The sequence below is a fragment of the Gymnoscopelus microlampas genome, assembly GCF_963454915.1.
Source record: "Gymnoscopelus microlampas genome assembly, chromosome: 12".
NCBI classification, from domain to species: domain Eukaryota; kingdom Metazoa; phylum Chordata; class Actinopteri; order Myctophiformes; family Myctophidae; genus Gymnoscopelus; species Gymnoscopelus microlampas.
The window spans coordinates 3,843,322-3,852,987 of NC_139949.1; the positions used below are offsets into that span (position 1 = coordinate 3,843,322).

Below are 9,666 nucleotides of genomic sequence, written 5' to 3' on the forward strand. Positions count from 1 at the left end.
GACTTTTTTGGCCGGACCTTTTAGATAAAAGTATCATAAATGTGACTGTGTTGTTTTACATTCTTTTGCCTAATAAAAAATTCAATCAATCAATCAATACTGCTACTACTGCACAGTGCAAGTGCATGCATGGTCAGTGGTGTCTGTCGCTCACCGAACATAGCAGGTCTGCGACTGCAGTAGAACACGTTTTGGGTTTGTAACTTTGTTTAACTTTGTAGACTAGAATAGATCTCTGCTCTGCTGATAAATATATAAATTACACGGGCAGCGGCAGTGCCGTCAGGGAGAGAGAGAGAGAATGAGAGATACAACGGGGATTTAACATTCTTGTACTAAATTAACCTTAGGTTAACCTAAGTTAGCATGATGTTTTATGAAAAACTGAACGTAATTGTATTACAATCATAAGCATTTTGAAAACAAGTATCCGTCATTCATCCTCATAGTTGTCATTGTCACACTGACCTGGACGTCACTGCCGTTGATGTACATACGACTGATGGTGTGGCGCGGGGGGTTCCATTGTGTCCTCTCTATCCAGTAGATCATCTGCTGCTGATGGTCAAAGTCCAGAAACCATGCATACTTCAAGTCCTGTCACACCACAGCAGTTGTGTTAGTCTCAGACTGAAATACATTCCAGCATGTCAAAAGCAGTGTGTGTAGAATATTGTATAGGATTATATAGTGATGTGTTGTTATGTCTAATGGTTTTCACCTGTTTGAGCACTGTGGAGCTGGAGCCGTTCAAGTTGATCTTCATCAGGTTGTCTCTGTTGGCTAAGATGAGGAAGGGCTCCACCTCTGGAGAAAGTAAGACGTTACATTTGATGGTTTACCTTTGGTTTACCTTTAAAAAAAACACAAATCCCAAGACCAGCTCTTTCCAATTAACTTGTTCTCTCTCACAGACTTACCTGTTTTGTTGTGTGTGGGTTTAGCTTGGAGATCTGAGGAGAAACATAAAAAACGAAATGAGCTTCAGTGTACAGCTGGCTGGATGTATACTGCTCAAAAAAATAAAGGGAACACTTTGATCCCTTAATTCTTTTGAGTTTTTTTCGTGCTAACGAAAAAACTCAAAAGAATTAAGGGATCAAAGTGTTCCCTTTATTTTTTTGAGCAGTGTAGTTGTGGTTTATTGTTGAAATACAGGAAAAGATGTTCTTTGTTTCTTCTCTTTGCTGCTATTTATTTGACATTCACAGGGTGGGAATGAGGAACTGTGATTTCTATCAGATCTCACATGAAATAAAAATAGCTGATAAGCAATAGTTTGTTGTAAATTAACAGGTTTGTTGTCATTGTGTGATTTAGTCACACACGTTCACCACTAACAAACTAATATAATTATCCTTCAAACTCAATTGGCTGTGGAACATATCTGATAAGTTGTCCAATAACATGAGAGAAGTTTTCAGGGGTCAAGTGGCCCTTAGAAAAGGACATTTGGGCTGCAGAGCTCCCTGTGAGAGCTAAAAGTGACTACAAAGTTAACATTTATTTGATGTCATCCTAGATGGAACAACACTCACTGATGAAGACAATGAGAACGAGGAAGATTCCATCAAGAGGGAATCACTGGCAGACATTTCACCCTAATAGATGTATGACCTCTGACCCCAGTCCATAGCAGACCCTGTGTGTCCTGTTGACTGTCTCACCCACAGCCATGCACCCAAAACAACACTTACACCTTACAATCACATGCACTGTTTTATTACAAACATGATCCTCTCTAGTTGTATATGTCCTTCATTTAGTCACCTTCTGTTTAATTAAATCTATCAAATTACTTCATCATGGCAAATGACAACCCACTGAACTGAACTGAATTTAGCGATAGAGATATCATCACTTAGCCTGGTAAAGCCCCTCCCTCCGGAAAATCTCATTTCCATTTGATTTTAGGAAGGAGTCTTGCCTGACGGCTTGTCTGGGCGTTTCTAGCCCGTTCACCAAATGGACGAGCCTATTAGCGTCGTCGCTCATCGTTCTGTGATTGACAGCGAAAGTTGGCCAATCAGGTGACGAGTTCGAGTGAGCCCGAATGGAGCCGAGTGCAGCCTGAGTGCAGCCGACAAAACACGGACGGCAGCCATTGTTTTTTGTGCCTTGTCTTTACTTCTTACTTTCGGTTTTAAAACGCTCTCAAACTTCTTTTTTGAGGCACGGAATTTACTTTTAAGATATCGTTTGGATAGAATTTAGTTGTTTAACCTCATATATGTGGTCAATTAATCATGACAGAGCCTATTTAAAAATAAACATTCAGAGAACCGGCAGGGGCGGGCAGTGACACGCATGTATCCGAATAAGGTAACCTATTTTGGGCATGGCCATCTTAAAAGTCCCGTTGCGTCACATTAGTCTGGAGGTGGTCAAAATGCACTGCTGATTGGCTGAAGGGGAACAACGATCATTGGCTGAGGGGGTTGTCAGTCAACGGTATTACTCCCGCCCAACTCTAGCCCAAAGCCAAAGGGAATGAATGGGCGATCATGCCAGACTCACTCCTGAAATAAATGACAAATGAGATTTCCGGAGGAAGGGTTTACCAGGCTAATCTTCACTGTCTTCATGTTATAAATTAAAGCAACTTCAACTGGTCCATATTTTTCATTAGAAATTTGTCGAATGTTAAAACATGAATACGACCTCACGTTGTATCAATCATGTTTACACACTGCCTACAAAATGTTCGTCCGTATCTTTTTTTTTACGGGCCAGGTTTGATTTCTTCAGATTCTTGCATCATCTTGTCTGTATGTTGCATTGTTTTGATGTTTTGATGTTTTGATACCCTGAAGTTAAGTATGTGGATTCAGGCTCATGGCCGAGTGTAAATTTGTCCGATGGGATGATACAACTTGGAATGCCAGTTAAACTCTTCAAGTGTGTGTGGACACAGGTAACTTTTAAGTCTTAACTCACAGCAATCTGTAGGTTCGTCTGACCGGTCCCCACAGTCATCTACTGTGTCACATTTCCATGAGAATGGAATGCACTTGTAGTTCTTACAAACAAACTGATGAGGGAGACAGAGAATTCTGTTTAGAATCAGTCAACAGTTCAAATAATGTACAACGCAAAAAAAAACATATTATTAACAGACAATATCCAAAGTTTTTCCAAATGAGAGAGAGTCAACACAATTTGAGACAAATCTGTATGTTCAAACAACAGTTAGTGAGGAGGACCAATGCAAAATATCATTGTATTTCTGTTAAAGGAGTAACTGTACTCTGTTGAACAAATGGAATTGAAACAACATACGACATGGAATGAGTTTAAACAAAATTAATGTTTAAAATGGACGTATTAAATAGAGTAGCTAGTCTAGCTAGGTATGGGAGGTGTAGGTTTTGTTTTGGTGCATCATTCCGACTGTATTGTCTTCTTTATTTTGCTTTCAATGTGAGTGTGTAAACACTGGGGCAGAAAGCCTAAATATTTATGTATTTGCTGGTATTTTGAGAAACACAAAGAAGGGGTAGGACGTTTTTATATATCTTTGTCCTACTCTTTTATCGAACATGGAATATCATTTACTGACGATGTTATAATAACTTAATAATAATAATAATAATAATAATAATAATAAGTAAATTACATTAAAATTAAGTAATGTATCAAGACCAGACATGAGACATAAAGTCATACAGAGTAACACAAGTGAAGCTGAGGTGAATCACCTGGCTGGCAGTGCAGCTGGACATGCACTGCTTGTTGTCAGCTGTCAAGTAGGTGTTAGTGGGACAGGAACACTTGTAGCCCCCTCCAGGTGAGAGCAGACACAGGTTACTGCAGCCTCCATTGTTGGTCTGACATGGATGACCAGACACTGCAGGGTGGAGAAAACATGCACACATGTAATGACCATGAGAACACACACCTACAGTAGGTGGCCAGTGACTTTGACCAGTCTCGCTTTCAAAACCTTTCTTCCTTCCTTCATCCCTTTATATTTTGGTGTGGAGGGGGGGGGTTAAAAACAACTAGCTGATATAGATGAAATAGTAAAAATAGACAATCTAAAAGTTCACAACACGTTACATTGTGACGTTCTGTGTAGATCTGCTATTTTGTGGGGGGAAATAAAATAAACGCAGCCTAAAATGCAAGTAGGTAATCTTGCCTATAATTACATGATCAGAATAGGGACACTTGGGTCTATTTCTCGAAACCTGGATTAGGGATAAACCGGGTTTAAACCGGGTTTAATCGGCTATCCTGGCTTAAATTATCCAGGAATCGGTTTCACGAAAGAAAATTGAAGCAATCCTCCCCGTGGACCCCGGTTGACCCCCGCTCCCCCGGACCCCCGGCCCCCCATGGACCCCATGACCCCTGTGGACCCTGGACCTCTGTCGGGGGTCAACGGGGGTCCGGGAGTACACGGGGGGCCGGGTACTCCCGGACACCCGTTGACCCCTGGCCCCCCGTGTTCCCCTGGACCCCCATTGACCCCCGTGGACCGGGGACCCCCGGCCGCCAAAAGGCAAGCTCTTCACTTGTAGATCTTTGATTTTAGAAATCTTTATTGTTTATAATTATAATTCCAACATTCACTTAAACTCCTCATGTTTAAGCCTAACTGAATTATTATATTTATGGACTTGTATATAAATTAATTGCATATTTTTTTTTACAACTTTTGCATTTTATTTGTCGGCAATACTTTGCCAGGCTTTCTCCCTGGATCTATATTTACTGCGGCCGTGTTTCCTTTCTTGCTTATTATACATTTTACTCTGTTCAGCCACAGAGAAGAATGCCACTCTGGTTTTGGGCTCCATGATTGGTCAAGTTCAAGGATTCTGCTATCGACTTTCATGGTCTTTTATAGGAATACATGAACTCAAATTCAGCCTGGTTTAACGATCCTGGCTCGACAAACCGCTCCTTCTCAGCCCGGCTTGGCGTTCGTGGAACTGAATAAACCAGGCTGAACAGCGCAGGCTTGTCAAACCTGGATTTGCCTTTTAAACCAGGATAATTTAATTCCGCTTTTGCGAAATAGACCCCAGGTTGTTTATACCACTTGTCATAACACTTTTCAAAACGGATCAAACAATACAATAATACACAATACATAAAAGTAATAAAACAGCATGAAGAGTAATAATGAGAGTGTTGTATACATAGGTGGTACAGACCCTCAGGTTGTCTATAGGGGTGGTAGATGTGGATGTATAATGGATCGATCAGGTTGCTGATGAGTCTGATCTTGTTGGTTCCCTGAGTCTTGTTGGCTCTGTAGATGGATCTGGTCCCTGTGTCTGTCCAGTAGATGTGATCCTCAAACAGAGTAATAGCCCAGATGTTGTCCTGACTCACAACTACAGACACACAAAACCCCAAATAAAAAGTGTCAGACTATTACAAAATGCATGAATAAAGTATTAAAAGTTAAAGTACAAAGATGGTGCTTTAACATACACCAATAGAGTATAACAAAGTAAATAATGTTCTCACTACTTTCCTTGCTTTTTCTTAACCCATTAAGAACTATGTCAAACTGCACAAAGTAACGTAGTAACGTTGTGTCATTTTAATAATATATTACAGCTTCTCCTTATAGTAATGCGTTATATTACCCGTTACCGCAATTCGGTAATATATTACATAACAGCGTTACGTTACTAACGCACATTACCCAACACTGGTAAAAATGTAAAACAGCACAGTTACATTTAAAATACTTTGTCTAAAAGGTCCGTTCAAAAAAGTCCTTGCTGTCTTGTTTCCAATGAGGTCCTTGGTATTCAATTCATAGTCATAGTGGCACCACAGTTCAAATATCAATACAAAATACAGAAAAAGATAACACTATGTACAAACAAAAATGGGGGGAAAAAAATAATAATGATATAGGCCTATGTTATGTACGAAAATGGGGGGGGGGGTTGTTTGTCTATAGGGAAAATAGCACTAATAGCACTACCTCCGTTTTTGGCCTCCTGAAAGGTGAATTTTCAGGGCTGTTTTAAATGAGCCCAGCAAACTGCACTTATTGAGGGGTGGGGTTAGACCAGGGATGTCAAACATACGGCCCGCGGGCCGGATCAGGCCCGCTAACTAGTTTAATCCGGCCCGCGAGATGATTTTGCAAAGCATAATTTTTTATTTATTTTTTAGTGCCAAAAATGTTTTAATTGTTTTTTGGCCAAGTCTACACCTGCAACCACACGTAACTTCCACTTTCCTCTTCTTCTTCCTCGTCTTTGTATTGGTATTGTTTGTGTTGGAGCGCCTCAGTGCAGCTGCAGAGTTCATGTGCAACCTCTTCCAGTGCCCATGTTTGTTTTATGGGTGGGTGGTACCAGATCGTTGTTAACTCTCCCTCTAGTTTTGTGTGGGTGGAACAAAAAAATTGAGATTGGGGGTCCACGGCCAAATACATTTAAAAATACTTTTTAGGATTTAGAAGAAATCTTGTAGAATCCCCCAGAAGCAAAGATTTGAGTGACTAATGTTCGCTTTAAAATATATATATATTCAAAGATTTGAACACATTTTCACATTTTTGTCTCCGCCAGGCCGAAAGGCATGGCGAGAGAGTATGTTTTACCCCCTGTCCGTCCGTCCGTGTGTCCGTGTGTCCGTCCGTGTGTCCGTCCGTCATTCGATCTGTCTGTGTACAGCTAATCTCCGGCACCGTTGGCTTACTCGCAGCCAAACTGTGCACACACAGTCCCTGGATACCAGAGCAGAACCTCTGCCCCAAATTTTTCACAGGGACCTGTTATAGCGCCACCAGGAGGCCGATTTGTGCAAAACACATTTTTTGACAGTACTCCTACAGATTTTGTCCAAAAATCCCGCAAATCGGTACACAGTATCTGTATAGTCATTAAACGAAACGGGTCTTTCACATTTCTCATATTCCATCCTGATTGGCTAAAAATGTCTTCCAAAGTTTGCAGGAGTGCACCGTTTTGAACAAAATGCCTCAAATCATGAACACAGCATGCGATTTCCGTGAAATTTTGCACGCACATTCCCATTAGGCCGAGGAAGAACTACCATTTGAAAATGTTCAAATCAGCCTCATGGTGGCGCTATAACAGGCCGATTCGTGTTTTTACCTATAATTGCACCGATCTGTGTAAAACTTTGTATGCACACTCCCTATAGGTCAAGGAAAAACCTTTGCCCTGCATTTTTCACATCTGCCTTTTATAGCGCCACCAGTAGGCCGACTTGTGTAAAACACATTTTTTTATACTACTCCTTCCAATTGTATCCAAATTTTACGCAAATCAGTACACATGATCTCTATAGTCATGTGATCACGACGGATGTGTTTGATTTTTCATATTCCATACTGATTGGCTAAGATTGACATCTAAAGTTTGCATTATTGGCTTGTTTTGAACAACATTCTGCAAATCATGAACGCACCGTCCAATTGCGCTCAAACTTTGCACGCACATTCACACTATGTTGAGGAACAAATGCCACCCTTTTAACATTGGCCTGTTATAGCGCCACCAACAGGTCTAATTTAGCGAAACACATGTTTTTAACAAAATGCCTCAAATCATGAATGCAGTCAGTGTCCGATTGTCGTGCAAGGCCTAAGAAGAAATAGCACCCTTTTCACGTTGGCCTATTATAGCGCCACCAGGAGGCCACAATAGCCTACCTGACCTGGCGGAGACCTGTGCTCCGAGGAGCTCTTTTTCTAGTTTCTTCTAAAATAGAAGACAAGCTTGTAGTGCGGCACCCGGTGCCAAGCTACAAGCAGAGATGCGTTCCTGGTCTTAATGAGTTAAACTGAACTATTTAAACCATATGATCTCTACTAAAAACTAGACATGAAAAATAGAAGGCTAAACTATCTGTGTGTGTGCGTGCGTGCGTGCGTGCATGCGTGTGTTACCTGTGTGTCTGTTGGTTCCATCCAGGTTGGCAAACTCAATGTATTTCTGCTCGTTGGTCAAGTAGATGTGATCATTGATGTAGTCTAACGTCAGGCCGTAGGGCTTGGAGATCTTATCCTTCACGATGACTCTCCTGTTGGTGCCGTCCATCCCCATCCTCTCTATGTGGGGGTTGTTGTCACTTATGTCTGACCGGTACAAGTATCTGTCAGGGAGACACTGTGTCAGGGTCACTATTCACAACTAATCACACATAGTGGACTTGTATGAAAACTATCGAAATAACGAAAACCAGTTCACAAAAAAAAAAAGATAATTGCACATCTATAAAATAACGTGTCACATTGTGACGTGGTGTGAGCTTGCAGATTTTCTATTTTCACTATTTTTCTGTGCTTTTTTAATCTTGCCCCTGACCACCCCATTTTACAAAAAAAAAACTAAAACTAAAGGCAGGTTTTTAGTATTGTTTTAAAAGCATCAGTGGACTGTGGTGCTCTCAGGTGATCTCAGGCGTTATTTAAATTGTTCTTGAACTACAATGTTGTTTAAACAATGTCTAAGAATCTTTTTAGTGACCCTTCAAAGTTAGATCTGCGAGAGGAACATAATATGATGCAATGTCATCATTTTTATGTTTAGATGTAATTCAGTCTTCTTGTATCCGTGGTGTTTCACAGGATGGTTGATAAATGTAATGTGAGGTTCATGATGTCACCACAGTGCTCTTACCCGTAGCGTACATCCACAGCTATGGCGTATGGCCGGTCCAAGTCAGTGTTGAGCAGGACTGTTGGGTACGACCCGTTTAGTTTGGACACCCCTATGGTGTGATGCACAGGGTCACACCAGTAGAGGTTTCCTCCCACCCAATCAACAGCTAGATCGTATGGTGTGATGGTCGACTTGTTGTGAAGGACCTGTCAATGAACCATACATGCACTCTGAATATACTCTACATGCCTTCAGTCTTAGATGATAGTGTAGACAGTGGTGTAAAGTAACTAAGTACATTTGCTCAAGTACTGTACTTAAGTACAATTTTGAGGTATTTTTACTTTACTGGAGTATTTCCAATTTTCAATACTTTTACTTCTATTCCACTACATCTCAGAGGCAAATATTGTACTTGAACTCCACTGTTACTAGTTACTTTGTAGATTTTGATTATTATATAATCAAAATCTACAAGCTACAAGCTGTGTTTGTGTTTGTGTGTGCGTGCGTGCGTACGCGCACACACACACACACACACACACACACACACACACACACACACACACACACACACACACACACACACACACACACACACACACTTCGGAGCTTGGTAGCCACTTTCGATTCAAATGGGAATAAAAAGGTTCAACATTTTTCTTTTAATTTGTTTCTCTTTATTTATAGCCGATCTACCACATGTGAAATCAATACGTTTTGAATTTAATTGTGATAAATGTACAGCTGAGCATATTAAGCACAATGATACAAACATTTGAAATGCTGCGCGATCAGTGACCATTTGTCCATACAGATACAGTATGTAAACAAACTGACTTATTAAGGAGAGTCGTCGTCACAACATCTCATAAACAGCCATGGAGAAAGCATAAATAATAAGTAGCCTATCCATGTGTTATGGATTGACTGACGTCAACATAACAAGATCATATCAAAGTTTGTGAAAACCTGGTGTTGAGAGACAGACGGAGGAGAAAGATGTGAGACAAGACCAGGAGTCAGATTTAAACTCACATCCTCACGGATCATGGAGCTC

General features: G+C 40.8%; 1 long non-coding RNA gene across 1 annotated transcript; it reads right to left on the reverse strand.

The window, feature by feature from the left end:
* Positions 1–720: 720 nt before the first annotated feature.
* LOC311057507 lies at positions 721–3,020 on the reverse strand. Its single transcript, XR_014601963.1, has 3 exons — positions 2,938–3,020; positions 921–953; positions 721–807 (listed from the first exon to the last, which is right to left on the reverse strand). It is a non-coding gene; the product is annotated as an uncharacterized lncRNA (long non-coding RNA).
* Positions 3,021–9,666: the final 6,646 nt, after the last annotated feature.